This window comes from Jaculus jaculus, chromosome 2 (assembly GCF_020740685.1).
Source record: "Jaculus jaculus isolate mJacJac1 chromosome 2, mJacJac1.mat.Y.cur, whole genome shotgun sequence".
Classification (NCBI taxonomy): Eukaryota; Metazoa; Chordata; class Mammalia; order Rodentia; family Dipodidae; genus Jaculus; species Jaculus jaculus.
Window position 1 is genome coordinate 210,099,238 of NC_059103.1, and position 22,933 is coordinate 210,122,170.

The 22,933-nt window shown below is 42.0% G+C and overlaps 1 long non-coding RNA gene across 1 annotated transcript; it reads right to left on the reverse strand.

The window, feature by feature from the left end:
* Positions 1-1,260: 1,260 nt before the first annotated feature.
* LOC123458593 lies at positions 1,261-22,645 on the reverse strand. Its single transcript, XR_006635728.1, has 2 exons — positions 21,909-22,645; positions 1,261-1,601 (listed from the first exon to the last, which is right to left on the reverse strand). It is a non-coding gene; the product is annotated as an uncharacterized LOC123458593 (long non-coding RNA).
* Positions 22,646-22,933: the final 288 nt, after the last annotated feature.

The following is a 22,933-nucleotide window of genomic DNA, read 5'->3' on the forward strand; positions in this document are numbered from 1 at the left end:
CAAATAAATAAATAAATAAAAATGAAATATTTAAAAAATTATTAGAAGAAAAATATTATTATGAAGTATTTACAACCTGTGCTTGCCATCCACAGTAATATATCACCCCACAGCCACTTGAATGACTACCGTTGAAACGAAAAACAGGAGCTGGGGAGATGGCTTATTGGATAAAGTGTTTGCCACAACCCCCAGCCTGAGTTCTATGCTCAGAACTCCATCACATGCATATGAAGGTAGGAAATAATGACGGGACGCTGTGATCCCAGCACGAGGTGAGATGGGAAGTGGAGACATGGTAGTTTTCCAGTAGCTCGTTGGCCAGCTGGGTTGTGAGACATGGTGAGCATGGTGAAGTACAAAGGGTGTGAGAGGCCTGCCCTGCTCCAAGATGGAAGGATAGTGCACTCCTGGAAAGTTGTCCTCTGACCTCACATGTACGCATTGGCATGTGTGCCCACACTCACACAGACACACACATAAACATCTCTGTCACATACATACACACATGAGAAAAATAGAAAATAACTGATGTTAATAAGGGTGTGGAGAAATTGAAGTTCATGTGCACTCTTGGTGGGAATGTAAAATGACCATGCTCCTTGGGGGCGGGGGAGTGCTACAGATAGTTCCTCAAAAAACTAGATATATGAGTAAAATATAACTCTACTTCTCCACTGCTGGGCACATACCCAAAAGAATAGAAAGCAAAATCTTGAAGAAATATTTGCCCACCCATGCTCTTAGCATCATTATTTATAACAGGTGGCCAACTGTCCCCTATCAGCAGACACAAATGAATGTGCAAAATGTGGTATAGACACATTCCCCACAGGATGACCCCCACCTGGTAAGGGAGGAGACTTTGACTGCAGGGGATCCTTGGGAACACTGTTCTGGGGGATCAGGAAGTTCGCCCAGAACACATACTGCGTGATTCTGCTTACGTGAGACAGCTACACTGGTCAGCTTCACAGAGGAGCCGGATTTGTAGAGCAGTCAAATCACAGAGGACAGAAAGTAGCGTGGTTGCCGGGGGCCGGGGGAGAAGGAAAGCAGAGCCAGTGTTGACTGGGCGGAGAACTTCAGTTTTGCAAAACAGAAGAGCTCTGAAGACAAACGGTGGTGACTGCGGTACACCGGCATCAAGGCACGCCACACCGCCCACTTAAAAATGCCCACTACAGAAACAAAGCGCTTCTGATGCTGCATTATTTCAACAGAAATAAAATAAAAATTAGTAAAAAAAAAATCTATATAACGGTTTTAGAAGATTTATCGTTTTATGCATAATTTTCGTACATGTACATAATGCATTTTGATCGTAATCCCCTCCCATTCTCTTCTTTTCATCCCCTCCATTCCTAAACTACTGAGCCCCTGTTTATCAAGTGCCTCTTCTACTTCGGTGTTTTGTTTTGTCATGGCTTCTTTCTCGTCTTCTATCAGCCATGGTGGGACGCTGACGGGTCCAGTATTACGCAGGTCTTCCGGGTAACAGCAGCTGCGGCGAGGTGTCAATGCTTGGCCAGCTCACGTCGGGAAGGCAGCTGTCCACAGCGCTCCTCCATCCTCGAGCTCTTACATTCTTTCTGCCTCGTCTGCCACAATGGGAATAAAGACAGAATTATCACTCCCTAGTAAGTGAGGTATTAAGGACTTGCTGTTTGCTGAAAAGGGCCTTATATAAGCAACTTAAAGCTCAATGGGTAAGTTTTCAGTTTAAAGATAAGGTCACTAGAATGTGGATACTTTAAGTGCCAAATGCATCAATAGTCACATACTCTCAATCACTAAGGAAGGGCTCAAATCCATGTTTTGAATTCCAGGCCCATTCATCCACCCATCAGTTCTGCACAGAGGCACCTCTCTGCCCCACACATTACATATGCTCCATGATGCATAATTTCTACACTTCCTTCTGATGACTAATTTCGCCTGAGAATTTCCTCTTTAGTCTGCTGAAGAAAAGTGCACAGTGATATTTCATAGTAAGTTAGAGATCTTATTCAAAAATTATCCCAAGGTGATGCATATATTTAGTTTTCTTTTCATCTTCCCCTTGAATATGAAATTGTTACTGGTGTTACAATATACTGTGCAGATTTATTTTATTTGAAAAAAATAAACCATAATGAAATTGGACCCTTGGTGTTTACTTAGAATTCCTTCTCTTGTGCATTTATTTATGCATTCTCCCCTATGGTTCTATGTCATAAGTTTAAACAAAGCTTTTTTTTTTTTATTAAAAAAAGGCTATTAAACATAACAATGATTCACTAGTTTTCTCTATACAATGAATTCAATTTTGATCTGGGATAAACAGTAAAACAAATAGTTAAACATTTATATCAATGGATACAAGATTGTATATTATTTACCTACTACAATGCAGTAGGTCATTTCTAAGATTAGTGTCTTAGACAACAAACTTTTATTTCCTCACAAGCTCCTTATCAGTCTTGGTTGTGGTAAGAGATGCCTCTGGCTCACCCTTTCACAGAGACAAAATCCATGTGGGGGCAGGTCCAACAATCAGAAAGTGCCAACCTCATGGCCGTTAGGAGGTTTTACGTGTTTATCAGTTCCCTGACGCATAGATTTCTCTGTAGTTTGAATAGCATGGCAGTTGGCTTTTCCAGCTGGGGGAATCTAAGAGAGAGAAGGAGAGGCCCCGTATGGAAGCTGCAGCCTCCTTAAGACATGATCGAAGAAGTTACAACCAAAACCCAGTATGGTGGCACATGCTGTCATCCCCAGCACCCGCCAGGCAGAAGCAGGATTATCAGGAATTGACAACCAGCCTTGGCTGTATAGTGAGGTCAAAGTCAGCATGAACTACATGAGGCCTTGAAGAGGAACAAAATTATGCCATTTTCTGGAAAACAGATGCAACGCGAGATCCTCATATTAAGCAAAATAAGCCGGACTCAGAAATGCCAATATTACATGTTTTCTCTCCTTTGTGAGTCTTAGATTATATATAGATACCTAAAACCATTCATACACATATGGCTTGAGAGCAGAAGGGGAGGAAGGGGGTTGCTTGGCCGAGGAAGGGGAGGAGGGAGTCTGTGGAAGGAGTAGGATGAATATGGTCTAAGCACATGGCATACTTACAAGAAACTGCCTTTGCTAAACTCAGTACTATGCACCATATATGCCAATAAAAATTAAGTAACTAGTTAATTAATTAAAAGTTACATTGAATCATCTCCGCTTTACCCTATTAAGTACAAGTGAGGCACTGAATCTAACTGACTCGAGAAGAAGGGATGACAAACAGGCATGTATGGCGAGCAAGGATGGAGAGATTGTGGAACAGAATGCATTTCAGAAGCAGGCCTGTTTAGAGACAGGCTAAGGGGCTGGATGGCAAGAGTTAGAATTGCGGTCAGTTCTCGTTTACTGAATATCTTGTCCATGTCAGGGACTAAGGAAGCAGTGTGTAATAAGACAGAATCTCTTCACCCCAAACTACTGGGGCATGGTTACAGAGATCGTTTATGAATATTGGATGGCTGCCAAGACAGAGATTAGCTCTATACTGACATTAGCACTGATATTGCAAACCACAAAACTCACAGCATAGGACAAGAAATAGGTAACTAAAGAGGCAAGATCAATGACAATTTATGAGATGGCATAATGAACGCTACAATGGAAAAAGAGAAATGAGAGTAGACGTGAAAGAAAAGCAGATGAAGGGACAGGAGTGGCCCACAGCAGGCTCTGTGAGGAAGGTCACACCTACAGTGAGAGTGTGAATGGTAAGAGTTAGGAGTTACAGCCGGGCGTGGTGGCGCACACCTTTAATCCCAAGCACTCAGAAGGCAGAGATAGGAGCCTTGCTGTGAGTTTGAGGCCACCCTGAGATTCCATAGTGAATTCCAGGTCAGCCTGAGCTAGAGTGAGACCCTACCTCAGAAAAAAAAAAAAAAAGGAAGGAGTTAGAGCTCTCATCGAAGGAGCATCTAGGCCAGCGTGCCATGACAGCACAGGAGGTCACAGCATGAGGCGGCCAAGCAGCTGGCAGATGAGTGGAGGTGGGGTGGGGCATCCAAGGCTGCAGTCATCAGGAAGCAGGTAAATGCTTGTAATTTACAGACAGCAAGGATACGTTGAATGCTCTCAGGAAGTCACATGCTTCTCTCAGAGGAAGTGTGAGCACCTGAGGAGAGGTGACCCTGACATGATGAGCAGAGTTCACCTGGGGCGGTCTTCCCAGGGTAACGTTCTCACAGGCCAGTGAGACCTGGGCTAGAAGCCCATTCGAGCTCATTCTGGGCTTACGGGGGGCTTGCAGACACAACTTGCCTCATGCATGACAGACCAAGTACAGTGATGAACGATGGGGAAGGGCAAGCTTTCAAGACAGATCATGGGGCTCCAAGACTCAGCTAGGATCCTCACCAATGGCTTCTTTAGTGAGAGCATGGCACAGAAAGTAGAATGAAGTCTGAGGCAGAGCGAGAGAAGTTTTGTATCACCAGCATCGTAAGACGAAGGTCTGAGTGTTCTGGAACAGTTTGACTTTAGCCAAATCCCTTAATCTTTTTGACCCAAGTTTCACAACTGTAAAATAAGGACAGCGACTTCTGCTTCACAGGACCTCTGCGCGGATGAAATGAGGTCACGGCTCTGAAGGAAATGGAGCCCTGCAGTTGCAATTACAGCTCATCTCACTGTTGTTACTGGACAGGGACTGGAGTGTCAGCACTGCCTAGATTGTAGTCCAGGCCTCGTTCAGATCCCAAGCCTTTGGATTCCTGGCTGTATGGTCTCAAACAAGTGACTTAACTTCTCTGGGCTGCTGATTCTTAGCTACAAAATGGGGGAAATTACAGTAGTTATACTATTAGGGTTTGATAAAACACAAGTGCTTGACTCAAATAAAATGCTAAGATAATGCAGGTATATTAAAGTTTCAATAAATATCAGTTATTATTAGTTTTCATATTATTCTTATTTTTAAATTGTATTTATTTATTTGAGAGAGAGAGAGATACAGAAATAAACAGGTAGAGAAAGAGAGAGAGAGAGAATGGATGAACCAGGGCCTCCAGCCACTGCAAACAAACTCCAGATGTCCCTTGTACATCTGGCTTATGTGGGTCCTAAGGAGTCAAACCTGGGTCATTTGGCTTTGCAGGTAAATTCCTTAACCACCAAGCCATCTCTCCATCCCTATATTATTATTATTATTAACAATAGTATTTGTAATAATAGCACCAATACAGGTTGGTATTTCTGGGCTCAAATAGTCTGAACCAGGAATTTTCGCCAAGTTGAGCTAACACCAAGCTGTGTATTAATAGTGAATCTTGCTGTTCTCTTAAAAATCTTTTGTCTCTCTGATAGTTCTTTTAGCTTTTTCCCCTTAGAAGAAGAAATTTTCAGTTAACCATTAGCTTATGTTGAAAACATTTGTTCTTAAATGAACTCATTCATTCTTGTAAGTGATTAAGGATGATGGCTACATAAATACACAAGTACATAAATGACAAGTTGAACTGTGTACATATGGTAATTTAATTTGGAGATGAATACTCCATGTATATGGTTCTACCAGGCTGCCTGTTCCTGATGAATGTGCAATTTCTTGCCCACCCGTCTATCACGGCCAGTATTTAAGTAAATATCCTAAGTGCAGTACTGGAGAAAAATACCCGTGCCATCCAGATAATTTGCAGCAGAGAAACATAAGTAATCAGATCCTCTCTAGGTAAATGGATGCTCCTGGCTTCATGATGCTGCATGTTCAACAGACGCCCGGTCATGCAGAATGCAGTCGTGGGCAAAACAACTTTGATCCCTGATGGGAGTGCAAAACTTCAGATAGAAATCATTCACAAAATGGAAAATCTCAAGACTTATTTCAGAAGTAATCGCAGATAACAGTGGTTCCTTGGCGTTGGTGAGAAAATGGCTCCAGAACCCACACCCCACCCTGCAAACCAAAGCGTGAGGGTGCTCACACCCTTCCTGAGGTGCTGCAGTACTGGTGTGCAATCATGATACAGCCACCCACGCACTTTAAATCACCTCTAGATTAGATGTAACCACCAACACAATACACGTGTTTTGTAATTTTTTCACTAAAAGCCTTGAAAATAGACAAGAAGGAAGACACGTAGAAGCAGCATGCTAATGCGTTTCCTTTGATAATATCCACTTGTGATTGTTTAAATTCACAGGTGATAATCCCAAAGACATGGAGGTCCCAGTGTATGGAATCTTAGAGTTATGTAAATAAAGGGAAAGGACACCAAAGCCAGTGAGGACAGAGCTCTCATGAAGAAAAGAAGAAGAGCTGACACTAAGAAAGATGTCCTCCAAACCCCAAGGGCTGTGCGGGAGAGCGAACAGAAAGCACGTGAGAGTCGCGGGGTGTGTAGGCACGCTACAGGGCCCTGTCCTCCCAGAATGCCCTGACTGGTCATTCATGATGCGCAGTGTTTCCTCGGAACCCCACAAGTCAGCACGGTTCTGAGCTCATTGTGGAGGACCGAGGAGGACAGAAAGAACAAGGCAACAGGGAACACTTTGAAAGATGAGAGTCATCAGGGGATGGGGGTAAAGAAGAGGAGGCCAAAAAGATAAAAGGACAGTAACATAATCGAATCACTGCATGTTCGTGTGTTAAAATTCTCAATTAAGAAAAAGAAGAAAGGAAGAATTGAGTGAAAAAGTGGGATGGCACTGTTCAGGCAACTACACAAAGTCTGGGGTTGCTGGAGACACTGGGGCAGTGAGAAGATGCAGGTGAATAAGACACCTGGTGGTGGAGTTCCTGCGTGCCAGGCTGAGGGACAGGACTCCATCCTGAGGGCATGGAAGAGTGGAGTCAGGGAGTTGTGGTGAGATTTGGTAAGTCATCGCTGTGAAAGTGTGCCAGAGAACTGGAAGATGTCGTCACATGTTGACAGCCAGGTAGAACTCCCAGGGGTCTTTGTTCGTCATGCACCGCTGAGCATGGTCTGAAGGTTCTGAGCACAGTCTTCAAAAGAGAGACGGTGAGTGATTCGAAGAGGTGAATAACGCTCTGGTTTGTCCAAGTCAAATATAAAATCACTCCTGACCAGTTAGACAGTCAAAATGTCACTAGGTTTCATGAAGCTCAGCGGTGAGGACTGGGGACCCTCCAGATATGATGCTAAACTAGAATTGAGACTCTATGTGGCTATGCATGCTCCTGGGAGCTATTTACACCCCTCAAAGTCTTGGCTAGAGTTGAGCTATTGTACAACTGTGGCTTTTGCAAACTTGAGCTCATAAAACATTGCCTCTTCCCCATGCCCCACCCTAAAACTTTTCCTCTTTGTAAAAATCTTGGGTCCCAGGGTTTGCTGTAAAACTGAAAGTTAAAAAAAAAAATAACTCCAACACTCAAAATTTATCAAAGTGGAAAGCCAGATGTTACAGAGAGCTTAAAACTAAAGTACACTTATAATACCTGCTAAGGCTCAGAGAATGTTGTGTAAGAGGGAGCAGAAGGACTTTAAGAGCCACAGGTGAAAAGTGTTTGGTGGCATTGTCCCCCTACCCCCCCATACACACATACATACAGACTAACTGATACACTCATGACCCCGCAGTGAACACCAATAACCCCACTGAGGAGGCTCCCTCAGTAGAATGGAGGAAAAGAGATGGGATATAAGAGTATAACTCAAAGAGAATATGACAACACAGTAAACTTCATGATTAATAATTTTTTTTTTAATCTCCACAAGATACCTGTGCTGTTTTGTCAATGTCGCCTGCAGAAGTATGTCCCTCTCTTTTACTACACATGCAATTAAGAGCTTTTGGGTGGACTCACATTCCAGATGTTAAAGTCAAGGAAACTGGGCTGAAAGTCCAGGTAATGGCTCTGGATTCTTTTTTTTTTTTTAATTTTTTTTGTTCATTTTTTATTTATTTTTGAGAGTGACAGACACAGGGAGAAAGACAGATAGAGGGAGAGAGAGAATGGGCATGCCAGGGCTTCCAGCCTCTGCGAACGAACTCCAGACGCGTGCGCCCCCTTGCGCATCTGGCTAACGTGGGACCTGGGGAACCGAGCCTCGAACCGGGGTCCTTAGGCTTCACAGGCAAGCGCTTAACCGCTAAGCCATCTCTCCAGCTGCACCTTCAAACCACATGACCTATAAATCCTTTAACCTTCTAAGCCTCAACTTTCCTACTCACATAATGAAAGGTCAACTATATGATGGGAGAGATTTTTAAGCTCTCTAGCACTCTGTGACTATAAGATCACTGTTCCCTGGATGCTGAAAGAGAATAAAAGGGACTGATCTGTAAACCCACCAGGCTAAAATCACGATGATGAAAATGCAGCTTCCCAAACAATGCTGCCAGCAAGTGCCTAGTATCAGAAAAAAATGCTCAGCTCTATTGCCAAATGCAAAAAAGAATCTTCAAAGATGTACATTATATTCGCATTTTCAAAAGTAAAAATATACATAGAAAAGAAATCCTCAAATTTAACAAAGGAATTGCAATACCTTTACAGAAATAGTCAATCTTATTTATAAAAATAAGGGCCATAATTTTCTGGACCACTGTGAACTTCTTAATCATTCTTGCAGGACTCAATGAAGACTTTGCATATGATGTCATTTTAATTTTAAGCATAATAGCTAATTTTCTCAGCAACTTCTCCATTTCCCCTTTATCTCATTCATTTTTTTTCATGAATAAGCTATGAGTTTCCCCACTAAAGTATGTACTCTTTGAAAGCAAAAATCAATTCTATTATTCCAGCATTCTCTCTAAAAATGGCAAGTATCTGGTCCGCAGAATACATAAAATAAATTAACTTGTACTCATGATGGGACCTTGTCAAAGGTCTTGTGTTAACACATGAAATTTTGGGCAGCTGTGAAAAAATCTTGCTGGGGAGTCTCAGTGGTGAGTGTGTGCACCAGTCTCCCGAAGTTCACTTCTGGCATCGGGCCGCTTCATGGCTTTTCTTATGGCTTTAATCAAAATCTCAAAGAAACATGGAGGTTTCTGACCACGAGAAACTGAGTAGAGACAAAGAAATGAACCAAAAAAAAAAAAACAATCACAAGAGGATTGGATGTGAGTGGATGGTCTTTGGCAGAATCAAGGAGTCATAGGAATAGTATAGACAGATGGAAGAAATAGCAGAAGAAGAGATGGCAAGAGAGCCCTTGCATCTTGGACCTATGTTGAACTAAGATCACATAATCTTAAGTAAAACTGCTAGGAAGTTATGCTGCAATTCTGAGCTTGCCTTCTGCCTGCACGTCAGCAACTCCCGAGCTGGGAACCTCCTGCCCTGCCCCATCTCCCAAGCTTCAGACTATGATACGATACTCAGCATATTACTTGGTATGTCCTCTTTGATGTCCATCAACCCCTCAAAGCTTACCCCGCCCTATGCTAACCTTCTCCTCCCTGCCAAGCCTGTCCCATCTGGAGCCTGCGCGTAGCAGTGGGTGCTGAGGCCACCCTGGTTGCAGAAAGTACGTGTGCCTCCCTCCTGCGCAGCCCACATTCAGCTTGTTCAGGAAACGATGTTGGCTCTGTCGCCTCTCACCAAGCTTGGCACCACCATGACTTTTCGCCCGTATCGCTGAACAACAACCCTGACTTTCCCCTTCGTTCTTTACCCTAATAATCTCTCCTAAACTCAGCAGCCAAAATGATGATCTTAAGATAGACCCCATGCAATTTCTCGGCTCACAATGCCTCCCTATTTCACACGGAGTGAACTCTGGCATGTTTTTTGCATGGGTTTTTGTGACACATGTGTGTGTTTACATGAGGTGGACGGAAGTGTGGAAATAGATATGCATGTGTATGTAGAGGCAAACATTTGGAATCCAGCAGTCAACATGGGGTGTGCTCATCACTCTCCACCTTACTTATTATTTATTTATTTATTTATTTATTGAGACGGAATCCCTCACTGAATCCCTGAGTTCCCTGGGAGGCTTGTCAGCTTGTCAGCTTACCCCGGGGCGCCGCCTGACTCCCCTTCCCTAGGATTCGGGTGACAGCACACACCGGCGCCCCGCCTTCCAGGCTGCTGGCATCGGCACTGAGGTCTCCATGCCTCCTCCTGCTGACGCAGCAAGCGCGTCACCGCCTGAGCCGCCCCCCAGCCCCTCGACCTCAGTTTCTGGCGACAGTAGCCTATGTGGCCCTATGCAGCTCCACCCCCATTGCTTCTCTTGCTTCTTCCCGCCTGCAGGCTGTCGCCCTAGCCACGTCCTCCCTCTCCTGCACACGCTATCCACTGCTATGCACGCCTGTTTTCATGTGAATTTCTGACTGCTGAATAACGTCATAGCTTACCCTTTGTCTAATCAGTGCATTGCACTTTGTAGTTCACAAGATGCTTCTGCGGGTAGTGTTCTATTCCATAATCCCAATAGTGTGGCAAAGTATTCCTTTCCCCATTTCAGAGACAACAAATCTGAGGTCTGGAAGTCTTGAAACATTGTCCAGGACCACATGCTTAACAACTGGCATTATTGTCTTCAAATGTAGATGGATTTGACCATAAAAGGAAATAGGAGAAGTTAATGTTGATTGATTTGATTTGTACTGTGATGTACTATAATTCAAATGGTAAATGTGCCTCAGATGTCTATGTCTTAAGTCTTGTTCCACAAAGTGGGTTATTTGGAAGGCTGTGGAACCTTTATGGGGCCTCATGAGGGGTCTTTAGGTCCTTGAGGATAATATTGGAGGAGGTATGTCTGGAAGCCTGCCCTTTTTCCTTTCAGTTGCCAGCTGTGGAGGCAAGGATTTTGTTCCACATGTATTCCAGCTGTGATGCACTGCCACAGGCCAAGATGATGGGTCAGTGGCTAGGGACTGAAATCTCCAAAACTGTGATTCAAGAGAAACCTTAGCTTTTTATCTTTTTACTACTCAACCAGTATTTATCATTGGCACGATGCTAGGCATGTTTTACAGCTGTGGTCCAACTGATTAGCAATTTATCGTATATTTTGTACACAACAATTTGGATAGGCAAGCACTTTTAATTTTTATGCAATAATTCTACTCATGATTTCCTTTGTTTACTCACCTTGGGAGAAGATCTGCCCTAGAGCTGTGTTATATATTTGTTTATGTTTTCTTACTTTGTCAATAACTTCATTTTTCTCTTCAAACATTTAAACTATCTGGAATTTATTTCTTGGTAAACTAGGAAGGATCTAATGCAATCATTTTTATTTTTAAATAACCAGCTCTTTTGTATATTTTCTCCATGGGTTGATTTCCCCCATTATACAAAATATGTCAAATACAATATCCTTCCACTCCCCAAGATTCTTAATTAGTTTGTTAGTTCTCTATCATTGATCTCTGTATTCCTCCAAAGCCATTATCTATTTAATTATTTTTTATATTTTAATTTTTTATTTGAGAAAGAGGAAGAGAGAGGGGGGAGAGGGAGAGGAAGAGAGAGAATGGGCATGCCAGGGTCTCCAGCCACTACTAACGAACTCCAGATGCACATGCCCCTTATGAATCTACCTTATGTGGGTCCTAGAGACTCGAACCAGGATCCTTTGACTTTGCAGGCAAACACCTTAACCACTAAGCCATCTCTCCAGCCATATTTAATTATTTTTATTTTTAAATTGTATTTCAATGTCTGACTTTTCTGCCATTTCATTCTTATATTTTATTAGTTATGGACATACTCAGTGTGTAAACAGCACATGTTGGTACCATCCTTACCCTCATCCCTGTCTCCCTTGAAGGGACCCTCCTCATTAGGGCTGCCGGTTACCCCCATGGGGATTGTGGGTCATGCTGTTATTCCCCCAAAATAATCTTCCAGGGAAATTTTTATATTTTTATTGAGAACTTTAAATGTGAACGTATTGAAAATTTGTTATATTCCCATCAGGTTATCCTCTTCTGTCTTGTCTCTCCCTCTCCCATCCCGCTGGGAGGGGCCTCCTTAGTGGAGGTAGAGCGGCCACTGTGGGGTCCTGGGAGTGCCTGTCAGTTCCTGTGTAGAGGACAATCTCACAGGGTACCTGCCCATCCTAAGGTTCTTACATTATTTATACCCAACATTCTGCAATGTTGCCTGAGTCCGGTACGGTGTGTTAGAAGTCTCTTTTAGTTGAGTTTCTGCAGCCTCTTATTTTCTGCTTTGATGAGCGTTGAGTTTCCTCAGGATCTAATGCCATCTCCCTGGGGAAAATTCTGTGGTTAACACTGAGAGGAGTGCTCATATTTAATCAGTCACTAATTGCAGAATTCCTGGGACCTGGCAAGTGTGAGGGAAATGACTTATCTTGAGATGAGCATTTGGCTTTCTCTTCTGATGGGTTACCCACAAGATAGATGGTAGACCCTACTGCTGAAGACACCACACTGTGGTCACAGGACACTGAGGAATCGACTGTAATTGAGGAGGAAGCCAACTCTCTCCTGGGTGGTTGTTCTAGGGCTTGAAAGCTCTGGGCTCTGCTAGGGGACAATTCACTAGCAGTCAGTCTGAACCAGCAGTGGGCTCTGCAAGCTACACAAACAGCCAGTCGGTAAGATGTATTTACTGGTGCAATAGTGGCACATAAATTATGGAGGTGATCATCTGTGCAGTGATTGGCTATCAGGCCAGCTCAGTGGGAGGGAATTCATGCCTGGTACTGAGAACCAGTCATAAGCCTATGGTTTGAAATGTCACAAGCCCTAGATTGATGCTTACTCTGCTCCTTGGCTAAATGGAGAGGTTCCACCCACCAAACATCTTCTAAATGTCTATGTTTATCCACTTTGATCCACTCTTTGTTAGACAATCTGATTTTTTCAGATAGGGAGGAATACCAGGGAGACCCAAGACACATCAGAATGAAACCTTGGTTTTTTGTTTTTAATTTTTTTAGTTTTTATTTATTTATTTATTTGAAAGTTACAGACAGAGAGAGAAAGAGGCAGAGAGAGAGAGAGAGAGTGGGCGTGCCAGGGCCTCCAGCCCCTGCAAATGAACTCCAGACATGTGCACCTCTTTGTGCATCTGGCTAATGTTAGTCCTGGGGAATTGAGCCTCGAACCGGGGTCCTTAGGCTTCAAAGGCAAGTGCTTAATCACCAAGCCATCTCTCCAGCCCAAAACCTTGGTATCTTAGAAGTTGGCTCTCTACGATGCTTATTTCAGTTAATTTCTCTCAGTCTGTCATCATCTCCCCTGCCATCCTAAGCCATCACGCCCTGTGCTCTGTAAGAAGAAGGTCCTCATAAAGGAGATGTTGATAAACAATAACAGCATGGTGGCAGTGTTGGTCCCAACTGGTGAGATTTTATCCTGGTCATCATAGTTCCTGTCCTTTTTAGATTTATGCATGAGTTAAGAAAACTAGTGGGGGCTGGGATGCTTGCTCAGTGGTTAAGGCACTTGCTTACAAAGCCTGCCAGCCTGGATTCAATTCTTAAGCCACTCATGTCAGCCAGACTCAAAAGGTAGCACAAGTATCTGGTGTTCATTTATAGTGGCAAGAGGTCCTGGTGCAGCCATGCACATGCACGTGAGCATACACACACACACACACACACACACACACACACACACACACACAAACCCAAAATGGCAAAGACAAATAAATGGACAGGGACAGAGAGTTAATTCCAGAGGAAAGGAATTATCTGTGTTCCTTTTCCTTCTGTTTTTCCGCACTCTTTGTTTTTTTTTTTTTTTTGTTTTTTTTTTGGTTTTTCAAGGTAGGGTCTCACTCCGGTCCAGGCTGGCCTGGAATTAACTCTGTAGTCTCAGGGTGGCCTTGAACTCACGGCGATCCTCCTACCTCTGCCTCCCAAGTGCTGGGATTAAAGGTGTGCGCCACCACGCCCGGCTTTTCCTCACTCTTGTTTCCATGCCCAACCCCAAGGGGATGCTTACATCATTGAATTCTCTCCCAGTTCCCTTCCACATAGAAATGCAGTTAAATTGACAACTGTGTGGTCCTAACTACCCTCCACATGATCTGCTATAGACATGGTGCAACACGTCCTCAGCCTCTGAACGGTCTGCCTGCTTCCTTGGTGTAACTATTGTTCCTCATCTTTCTGAGTGCTGGGGTAAAGTGCTGTGGAGCACACCTGGCTTTCATCTTCTCTCTCACACACTCAGGGTTTGGTCATTTAACCCATTTGTTTTGCCTTTAATGTTAAGATAGACAGATAGATGACAGATAGGTAGATAGATAGATAGATAGATAGATAGATAGATAGATAGATAGATAGAGAGCTAATAGATAGAAAAATAGATAAAGATCATTTTGTTATATCATATTTTATACACACACAGATGGTCTCTGAACAGACAAAAAATAGCATATTGATCTTTGTGCTGCAACAAGAAATACAGATAAGAAACAAGGTAATTTTAATCTATGCCTACAGTACCGCCATCTCAAGTTGAAGGTGCCTAAGACACCACATGGTGTCCATTTTACAGATACTGAAATAGAGTCATACTAGTTTTAGGAAAGTTGACAGCTTTTTAAAGCAATCATTTTGTCTCAGTAGGTTTTAGGTTTCAGAACAATAGGGTGTGTGTGCTCCCTTTGAAAAGTGCTGTTTTAAAAGCAATTTCAACATTTCTCAGATTTGTGCATTGACTATGCCAATTAGTTCTTCTTAGCATCGTGAGTCAGAGCTGCTCTGTTACATTGATTCCATTTCATCAGAATTAGAATAAGTTGACATTTTGCTGAGGCTGTGCTTTGCTCAGAAGGCTAAACATATTTTTTCATTACAATTTGCATAACTTTCTGTGGGTGCCTAGGGATTCAGGGAGCTTTAGGAAAACTTGCTAAGATGGGAGAATAATAATGCCAATGTCAAGAATAGAGAGCCACCCAGTGCTCTAGTCCGCCATAGCTGCCTCTCCATGAGACGTAGCTGCATTGTGGGCACATATACAGATGGTCCTCACTTGTGACGGTGAGATGCTTTGATGTCATAATGGTTCAAAAATTAGTGTACATTAATAAGAAGTTATACTTAGAATTTGTGGTTGGAGATATTGCTGCATGGTAAGGGCACTTACATGTGAAGCCTAAGGGCCCAGGTTCGATTTTCCAGTACCCAGGTAAGCCAGATGCACATGGTGGTGCATCAGGAGTTTGTTTGCTATGGCTAGAGTCCTTGGCATGCCCATTCTCTCTCTCTATCTGCTTTTCAGTCTCTCAAATAAATGAATAAATAAATAAATGTGGGGAAAAAAGAGCAAGCAACACATAGCTTGCTCTTATCTCACAATGCTCAACAGGGGCAGCAAGATGCGATTTCCAGAGAACAATGTAATCATGAAGGAAAAAAAAAAAAACTCATATTGCACAGGGTATGGCACTCAATAAGCTGCTGACCTCTTCATCATAGAACTGACTTTCTGTTGCACGATATTGTCCAGCTTTGAGCTGAGATTCATACTCTGAGCATGTTCCAGCTAGACTAGTTATCCTAAGCCAGGATGTTCCATGGGTTAGGCATGTGTTAAGTGCATTTTCAAATTATGTATGAGATGCTCAACTTATAATGGGCTCAACTGGATATAGCTCATAGTAAGTGGAGGTGCATCTATATGTGAAACAAAGAGCTTGATAACCTCCCGGGATACAAGGGAGCTGAGAAGTGTGGGCTTATGAGCAGCAATTCATTCAAAGCACTTATGGAAATGAAGGAGGAAGAAAGGGGTCTGGCTCTAAAGAATTCATACAGCATCCACCTGCAGAGTTTGCACTTTATGTCTGAAACCACTGGAGACCACTGAGGGTTCTAAAAGAGGGAAACAGCATGATCACATTTTTTAAGTCAAAAGCAGAGAATGCATATTAATTAGTCTGGGGGAATGTAGCAAAAGCAATATCAACTAAGAAGCTGACATGATACTGTAAGCCCTCACTATATGAAGAATAAGCCAGTAGCAACAGACTAGAAAAAGGGCCTCCACATGAGAAATACTGTTTTATATAGGACTGGAAGAGCAGGAGAGAGGAGACAGAAACTGCTGTGAGTGTTCTGTCGGTCAATTTTGCAGCACATCTCAGCCTCTTTCTGTGATTACCATGGCCAAGTTCCATGTGACACTCTCCACATGCGCTGTAGCCAAGAGAGAAAGTTAGACACATGATTCCCAAATGAGTTAATCTCTTTCCCTTCTGGAAATCTCAGGTTAAGAGATACTCACTGCATTGCCCATCAACTGGAAAGTTCTGAGTATTAACTTTGGATCTATAGAGCTCAGTGCTAATGGCCATGTTGCAATATACACAAGCTGTGGATGATGGTGTCTAAGCTGCATACTAGAAACAATTGATAGAGAAAACAAGCAAATAAAGAGCACCCAGGAGCTGAGCATAGGAGGGAGGAATGTGTAGGAGAGAGAGTACTTGAATTTGGTAAGAGATCAGTATGGTAGTTTAAATATGATAATTTGAATGTACAGTCCCATGACTTAGGAATTGTAGCTAGGCTCTCCAAGCAACCACTTGCCCACCTGGAAAAGGTGTCACTGGAGGTAGATTTGGAGGTCCAGCCCTAAGTTGTATGGAGAGCAGTTTGAGTTCCGGAAGTTCATGCTTGCTGCTTTTGGTGTTTGCTGGCTACTTGGTGGTTTCTCTCTGCATGGATCAATGAAAGAGAGCCAGCTTCTTCCTGGATTTTTACACATGTAATAAATCCATTCCTCCCATGAACTGTTGGGTTGGACGTTTGTCCCAGCAAGGAGAAACTAACTATAACTATCAGTCTCTGGATTGTAAATTAAAAAAAAAAAAAGAAAAGAAGAGAATTGTGAGTTAATGCTATTCCAGAGAAACAGCCTTCCTGGATAAGGTGTTACGTTCCTCTTTAGAATGGTTCCAGGAGAGAGAAAAGAACCTGTTCAAGAAGACCTTATGAAGCATTGCACCCTGGCTGTCACAAGGCCACAGTGAAGTTATGACATTGTTTTGTGAATATGACAAATTAAATGTTTGCTGAATTTTAAGAAAGAAAGCCTTCTGCAGGAAGAGTTGGGTAACCACAGACATTATACTTACACATTTCTTTAGTAGCAGTAAATTGCCATGCCCATTTTTGGGTTTGAGGGTTTTCTAAAGAATGTTGTGGTGAAGAAGTAAAAATAAAAAAAACTCATTCAAAAAAAATGTAAATGCATATGTGGTGGCCATTGAGCCACAAGAACACAGAGACATAAAGACTGGCAAGATATTTGACACGATGGCATGATATAAGTATTACAGTGAAAGTTTCAACTTGAAGAACCAAGGTGGGATACTTGGATGAGCTGAAAAGATATGGAGAAGTATCTTCCATGCAGAAGAAGACTAAGGATTATAGGAAAGCAGAAGTTCATGGGCTACTGAACTATAAAGCATAAGCCTCAGTGAAATTATAATATACTTCCAATGGTATTTCACAAACACATATACTAATTTGAAACCAAAAGCTTGATTTTCTTGAAAGTAGGGCCTGGGAATTGGTAAGTAGTTCAGTGTACAAAGTACCTGTCACAATGAGTTTAGATTCCCTAGGTCCCATATAAACCAGACTCAATAGCACAGATGTCTGTATTCCCAGAGTTTCTAAGTCCAGAAGGGAGGTGAAAACAGGAGAATCAGGGCCAACTACCTGACATTTCCAGCTGTAAACAAAATACCCTTTTCAAGCAGGGGAGGTGGTGAGACCAACACTCAAGGCCGCCCTCCCCCCTCCATGAAGACACCACGCACATGTGCTGCCCCTCACACACACAAAGACTTTTTCTTTTTGAGAGTGACAAAGAGAGATAGAGAATGGGTGCACCAGGGCCTTCAGCCACTACAGACGAACTCCAGACACGTGTGCTACCTTGTGTATCTAGCTTATGTGGGTACTGGTGAATTGAGCCTTGACCAGGGGTCCTTAGACTTCACAGGCAAGTGCTTAACCACTAAGCCATCTCTCTAGCCTAAGACTTTTTTAAAAATAAAACAGTAAGGTACCTGTATTTTTAAATCAGTGAGCTTACATTTTATGTTTGAGCCCTAACCAACTTTATTAATATACCTGAGATCATTAAGTGATCATCAATCATATAAACTTTTCAGTCAAGCAGACTTGATCCTAAATCCCAACCTGGAAATTTAGCTGGATGAGCGTGAGTAAGGTATTTGAGCTTCAACAGGAAATACAGTAGGATTTACTTCATTGGATGGTTCTAAGAACTTTTATCACTCCCTGGAAATGCATAAAAGTCAAGATCATTTTACATAAGAAAAATATGTGTTTTACATCCCATTATCCAGAAAAATAATCTGAAATTTGGAAATATTTTTAATAGATGAAATTCATTTGTTTACTACTTTTCTTAAAAGTGTTATTAGATTTTCAACAAAACATCAGTCCCCTTCACCTCTCAAAAGTGCCCTTCTGAGTTTCATTTCCCTAGGCCTACAATATTTTTTCAAATTTATTTTATGTTTGATGATTTTATACATGTCTATAATGTATTTTGACTGCATTCACTCCCATCACCTTCTCTTGTCCCACTCTACTCTCCGCTGAACCCCTTCTTATTGCTACCTGGATGTCATTTTATCTGGGGGGCATACTGAGTTTAATTAGAGTTTCTTCCGTGAGAATGGGGGTACTGACCAGAGCTTGGGTAACTTACCCACGGCTCCACCACTGAAAAAATGAAAAATGTCTCCCTCTTAGCAAGCGACCATTAACTGCAATAGCTCCTCAGGAAGAGGTATAGCCCACCATGACAGAATGTTGACCAACCCAGCCTTGCATAGGTCACAGGTCTTGGTCAGGAAACCATATAACACCTTCTAGCACTTCAAAATCTAGCCAGCAGGGAGGAAGCTTCCAGCTTACTTCCAGCTTGATTTTTCTAGATCTTTCAATCAAAGCATGAGGCGTCTTCAGCAATAAGATCTTACCATCTAGATCCGGCAAGCAACCAAGTGCAGTGGCAATAGTACATTCTTAAAGCAGCTGAAATCTTGTAATATATTTTAATTAAATATTCTATTTCTCTTCTAACATTATGTATAGAGGCATTTCATAGGTTTTCTTTTATCATTTTATTTCTTTTTATTATAATATTCCTCAGAATATTGGTATTTGAAATTATTTATAGGTTTTCACAAGTGGAAAATAATATTGCTTCCATTTATTCCAAGGTCATATTAAATACATGGGACACTTCTGCCATACAGGGTTATGAGGCTGACACACACAGAAATGCTGCCTGCACAGTTTCAGCCTAATAGTGTTGCCAAATAAGTAGGCAGATTTAAAAAAAATTGCAGCAAGAGGGCTGGAGAGATGGCTTAGTGGTTAAGCGCTTGCCTGTGAAGCCTAAGGACCCCGGTTCGAGGCTCGGTTCCCCAGGTCCCACGTTAGACAGATGCACAAGGGGGCGCACGCGTCTGGAGTTCGTTTGCAGAGGCTGGAAGCCCTGGCGCGCCCATTCTCTCTCTCTCCCTCTATCTGTCTTTCTCTCTATGTCTGTCGCTCTCAAATAAATAAATAAAAAATGAACCAAAAAAAAAATTTAAAAAAAAAATGCAGCAAGACATATTGCTTTAAGAGACAGATAACTATACCTCTAGAATAAGTAATTCTCTTTAGCTATAATTCAGGACTAGTGAAGTGAGCAGGGGAGGTTATGTTGGAATAGCTGGTAAGTTCAAATGATGAAAAGCCTTGAAATCTAAGTTAGATAGCTGAAGTTATTTCTCATGAGTGATGAAATATGAACAGAGGAAGCACCATTGAATAACAGTTAAAAGAACAAGAAGTCAGAGCTGGAGAGGTGGCTCAGCAGGTGGAGGCACATGTTGGCAGAACGTGGCAGCCTAGGTTACATTCCCCGATACTCAGGTGGAGCCAAATGCGCAGAGTGGTGTGTATGTCTGGAGTTCATTTGCAGTGGTGGGAGACACTGGTGTGCCCAGCCTCTCCCTCCCTCCCTCTCTCCCTCTCTCCTCTCTGTATCTCTTTGCAAATAAATAAATAAGTATTTTTAAAAAGAACAAGTCATAATAAATACAAATAATGGGATAATGGGATACCATGGAGCTAGAAAAATAAGCAATAGATAAATGAATAATGTTTTGAAAACATTGTATAGTATTGTCCACAGAAAAATGTCAAGTTATATAACCATATATCCAATGATATATGTATGTATTAGAAATAAAAATTAGAGCCAGCCATGGTGGCACACACCTCAGAGGTAGGACGATCACCATGAATTCAAGGCCACCCTGAGATTACATAGTGAATTCCAGGTCAGCCTGAGCTAGAGTGAGATGTGAGGCCCTACCTCGAAAAACCAAAAAGAAAAAAAAAATAGACAAGTAGCTGAGTAGATACCCACTGTGATTATTTCTGAAGATAGGATTATGCATGATTTTCACTTTTCTCTGATCTTTGCTTGCCTTTTTCCATGCACATAGCAGACTTCTAAGTATTCAGTGTCTGGATGGTTTTCTGTCTCCATTTCCACAGTCAGTGGTTCAGTAAAACCCTTGTGCACAGATATTTGAGTGTGTCTTTGTTCATTCATGTAATTGAAATTGGGAGTGCAAGAGGTGTGCCCCCAGGATGTATGATACCTCACTATTTAAAATTTAAATATGGGAACAAAACAGAATGAAAACCTGATATGTGGAGAGAGATGAACCATTCAGGAATATGATTCCATCACTTCCTAGAGTGAGACTGCAAGCAAATTCCATTCTCTTGTGCATGTGTGTGTGGCTCATTTTACTTTTTTTGGGAATTTGTTATTGTTTTTCTTCTTATTTTGTGTGACCAAGTCTCACTATGTTGCACTAGCTGGCCTCAAATTCATGATCTTTCTGTCTCAACATCCCAAGTGCCTGAGATTACAGGTGGTGCCAAAATGCCTGGCTCACCTCACTACTAAAGTGAGGCACTAAAGCGGCTTCACCACTGGGGTATTACAGACCTTGCATGCATTTACTAACTCCTCAATAACTATTAGAAATCATGAATTTTTATCATCAAAATAAAACGTTTTCATATTTTGTTGGTCCTGGAACTTTTCTTGTTGGTGGTGTTCTTATTTAGTATTTTCCACGTCCTCCAATTAATCCTTTCTTCTCATCCTTTCTTCCTGTCACTACTTTCAAAGCAGTTCCTTGCCAAGCGCAGTGGTGCATGCCTTTAATCCCAGCACACAGGAGGACAAGGTAGGAGGATCAAACTGAGCTCAAGGTCAGTCTGAGATACATAGTGACTTCCAGGTCAGCCTGGACTAGAATGAGACTCTACTAGAAAAAAATTAAAATGTTCCTTAAGGATTGTTCGCAGGTCTACAGTATAATGAAACATTTTTCTCTCAATTTAAAATTACTTTTTAAAAAATAGTACTTAAACTTATCTAATCAGTCTTTACAATATATTTTTCCATGAAGGTTAGTTGAAATGTAATTCTAGAGAGTCAAAAATCAATGTTTTAAGAATGCTCAGATCCTTAAAGGTTCAGGCTTCACCCTTCAAGGTAGGTTACAGTTGGAATAAAAGCATTTGTTCCCAACATTTCCCTCAAGGGCCTCACTGATAACATCAGATGAAACAGTGAGGAGTCTCTCTCTCTCTCTCTCTTTTCTCTCTTTCCGTCTTCTCTTTTTAAGTAGGAACACACGCTCACCAGAAGCAATAACACAGAACTGAAAAATGCACTTTTAAAATAGGAAGGTCTTGTAGAACATAACCCTGTCACATGAAATATTCTGTTCAACAAAATCCTACTTGCAAGATGAGGATCCATTAGAATTCAGACACATTCTGTATGCTAGCAAAAAATAAAATTAAAATACATTAAAAGTCCTCATTATGGTGTGCTCCCCCCAAGCTCACCCTCACCTGGCATATTACCTGTGGTTCACAGCAAGGCACGGAGAGCTGGACACCCACCCTTCAGAGTTGCTCTGCTATTAATTACATGAGTGACCTTGTATAAGAAGTTAACAGGTAACTTCTTTAAATTTCCATTTTCTGTCTGTGGAATGGAACATGGAATCAGCTGATGTCCAAGGTTCCATGCAGTCCAAGCATTCCACTGTGTTTTTCCTGATTTTGTTGTTTTCTTCCAGAGCTCGTTCAGAGTTCAGAATGCAGGAGGCAGTCGTTAAAAGTTCCAACAACATTCCCCTTCGCTCTTGCAGGGAGATTACAGAAATGCACATGCTAGTGTTTTGTTTTGTTTTTTTGTTGTTGTTTCCTGCCCTAACACACAGCCCATGTTTACAAGGTACCTATTAGGTGTCAGGCCTTGTTACATGGTAGGGACACAATAGTGAGCAAAATAGAAATAATCTCTGTCCTTTGAAGCTAGAAGTTACATCAGATAATTAAGCAAGTGATGACAATTAAGTTTGATGGGTGCAGTGACCTCGGGGATTACCAGTTTTGAGATGCTCTGATTGTAAAGCTGGGCCAAGAAAAAGATGAAGCTAATTGCTCTGATGTGTCAGCTCTTATAGATGGTCTTTCTTGACCCTTCCCAACAGCCTCAGGTCAGGTTGCACAAGGCACTCTCCCCGGGGCTCCAGGATACCCAGCGCTTTCTTCTCCCTGCTCCTTCAATGCATGGCATTACAAGTCTTCCTTTATATTCCTTTCAATCCAGTTCCTCAGGATAAGAGCCTTCAGAATCTAACTTTTGTACCCCTATCCAAGACCTCTATTTTTAACACATAGTAAAAATCTTTATCAATGTGTATTCATTATACAAGCTCATGTGTTAAAGTATGCCATTTTCACTTCTGTGCATAAGGCACTTTGATCATAGTTGCCCTTATCACCCACACTTATGTTCCTTTCCCTTGACATTGTCTACTAATCCCTTTCTTTCTCCAAATATCTTCCTGATTTCCTGTCTTTCCTGTTTTTCCCTGTTG